At 36.3% G+C, this 3,204-nt stretch overlaps 1 pseudogene; it reads left to right on the top strand.

Annotated features, from left to right (window-relative positions):
• The first annotated feature begins 649 nt into the window (after positions 1-649).
• Positions 650-1,432, top strand: LOC101127248 (large ribosomal subunit protein uL30-like; annotated as a pseudogene).
• The last annotated feature ends 1,772 nt before the right edge of the window (positions 1,433-3,204 follow it).

The raw sequence follows: 3,204 nt of genomic DNA, 5'->3' as shown, positions 1-3,204 counted from the left end.
GCTCCTAATCCAATGCACTGAGCCCATACGGAGGGTTAAAAACTGTTCCCCCAAACCAATGCTATAAAAAAACTTCCCTGATTTATGCATTTCATCTACTCTAATTATCATCATAGTTAGAAATGCCATTCCTTCACGTATAATGAAATAGTCTGTTCAGACAGCTGTCCAGTTACTTCAAATTCCAGTCATCCATCATCTAAATCTGTACAGAGTGGCATGTGTTATTAACCCGTTGCTTAAAGGCTACCTGGTTTTGTGACTTCAAACTATAATTGCTGGTCAGAGGACATTACTACACTGAGTTCTCATTTCTCTGCCTAAAATAAATGAACTGTATGTGGAAAAAAGGCGTCAATTCAATCCTTTCCCACCACTTATAAGATGCAAATGAGTTGTGTTGCAGGTAAGGCAATTTCTTTTACGGAGTTGACATGTAATAAATATCTGTGGAGTGAACACATGATCTCCATGATCCATTGCATATTGATTTTGAGATAAAATGAAGGGTTAATTATGAGTCCTAGCTAAATGAAGAGAAACTGACTTGGGCAAGGCAATAATGCATTGTTCTGAGGGAAAAGGAATATGATTGTCTAATTTGATGGCATTAGAAAGAACAGGACATGCCTCTTTTTCAGCTGGAACCATGGAGGTTATAGAAGAGAAGAAGAAGTTTCCTGCTGTGCCAGAAACCCTTAAGAAAAAGCGAAGGAATTTTGCAGAGCTGAAGGTCAAGTGCCTGAGAAAGAAGTTTGCCCAAAAGATGCTTTGAAAGGCAAGGAGGAAGCTTACCTAGGAAAAAGCCACGCACTATCACAAGGAATATAGGCAGATGTACAGAACTGAAATTCGAATGACAAGGACGGCAAGAAAAGCTGGCAACTTCTATGTACCTGCAGAACCCAAATTGGAGTTGGTCATCAGGATCAGAGGTATCAATGGTGTTAGCCCAAAGGTCTGAAAGGTGTTGCGGCTCCTTCGCCTTCGTCAAATTTTCAACAGAACATTTGTGAAGCTTGACAAGGCTTCAATTAACATGCTGAGGATTGTAGAGCCACACATTGCATGGGGGTACTCAAATCTGAATTCAGTAAATGAACTAATCTACCAGCGTGGTTATGACAAAATCAATAATAAGTGAATTGCTTTGACAGTTAATGCTTATGATTGCTTGATGTCTTGGTAAATACGGCATCATCTGCATGGAGGATCAGATTCATAAGATCTATACTGTTGGAAAACGCTTCAAAGAAGCAAATAACTTTCTGTGGCCCTTCAAATTACCTTTTCCACCAGGCAGAGTGAAGAAAAAGACCACTTATTTTGTAGAAGGTGGAAATGCTGGCAACAGGGAGGACCAGATCAACAGGCTTATTAGAAGAATGAACTAAGGTGTCTACCATGATTACTTTTCTAAGCTGGTCAGTTAATAAACAGTGCCTGCTCTCAGATTGAAATAAAAAAGAACAGTGCATGATAGTCATAAACTTTATTTTTTTAAAGACAACATTAAAATATATTTTCATAAAATAATCATAAACTTTCTACAAATAAATTGTCAGTTTTGGAAATGCAAACAAAATATTTGAGAATTATGGGAGGTTCTTCCTTATACATGCACAAGTCCTGTTAATATGATAGGATTCTGGGCCTAGAAAGGACTATGCTTATATATATGCATAATTTACAGGTGAAAATTGGCATTATTACTGGTGTGAAACTTGGAAGGTCACTGTTGAATAAAAAGGCTGTGAAAGTTTACTTTTTCTCATTGTTTTGCGTAAAAGTAAAGACGTACATAGCCACACAAACACACAGAGAAACAAAATCTATAAAAGAAAAGTGAAATATTTCTTTTATTTTCTCCCACTCACATTTCTACTCCCCGGAGATAACTAGTGTTAACAGGTATATAGTTTCAAACACATTGATGAATCCATGCAAACAGACAGCAACACAGACACGTACATAAAAGTGTAGGGTTATGAGAGACATGTTTTTCTGCAACCTGCTTTTTATAGTGACCAGTAACATATAATGGATCTTCATCACTGTCAGTGCATACAAAGCTACTTCACTTCTTAGATGGATTTGTTGTTATTCCAAAGGCTGGGTGAAACAATTTATTTAATGTTTTGTGTAGTGATGGACATTTCTGTGATGTCAAATAGTGTGAATACTTCTGTGGCAAGATAATAACAATAATAATAATATTTATCATTGCAATAGCTGACATTGTCACATACTATGCACTAAGCACTATGCTAAATGCTTTATGTGCTTAGTCTTCTTAGCAACCTTTTGAGGCAAGCATTATTAATTGTTCTTTTTAGATGGAGATTTGGAGGCTGGGGAACGGTGACACATTGTCCATGTGACACAATTAATCCTCAACAGAACTACGATTTGAACCCAGGTTTGTCTGTGCCTAAATTTTTAGCCACCACAAAAAACTGTCCTAAAAAATCTTCAGTAGAATTACTGAGTAAAAGGACATGTCCATTTAAACTTCTGCAGCATACTATTCCATTTTAGTCTACTCAAACATTTAGTGTATTAATTTAAGTACATTCGTGTAACTAAAAGATCATATACCCATTTAGAAATAATGATGTATCGACTCTAGCATTTCATGAAACAGTTTTGAGAGAGCTCATTTCATGTGTCACTGTCATTAGTGTGTTCATAATCACCAGAGTTACTTTTGAGTCTTCCCGCCTAGCTTTTCAGCACACATCATTTTGACTTTCATTTAAGTCGAAGGGGACATAAGACTTTTTGAAACTAGTGCGAATCTGTCCATGACAATTTTATCCTTAGGTCTAAGTAGACACTCACATTATATTAGAGCATTTTTTTTCTATTTTTTATTCTTCCTATAAGTGCTATATCTGCTTTCCAACATATAACCAGTTACTGAATTGTCCTTAAAAAGTGATATAAAATCTTTAATAAATACACAAACATATAGACTAGTAGAATGAAAACCTGTGTTCATTAAGTGCCTTTATTTTTATTTTGCTCAGGAAAATGTAGGGAGGTTCCTGGATCTAGCAACAAACTTACTATATCCAGAGAAGGGTCAAATGATATGGAGACACACACACACACACACACACACACACACAGAGAGAGAGAGAGAGAGAGAGAGAGAAAGAAAAAGAACCAAATCAAATCACAACAAAACAGAAACCAAAGCTG

This window comes from Gorilla gorilla, chromosome 4, assembly GCF_029281585.2.
Source record: "Gorilla gorilla gorilla isolate KB3781 chromosome 4, NHGRI_mGorGor1-v2.1_pri, whole genome shotgun sequence".
Taxonomy (NCBI): Eukaryota; Metazoa; Chordata; class Mammalia; order Primates; family Hominidae; genus Gorilla; species Gorilla gorilla.
This window is presented reverse-complemented; position numbering and strand designations above follow the sequence as displayed.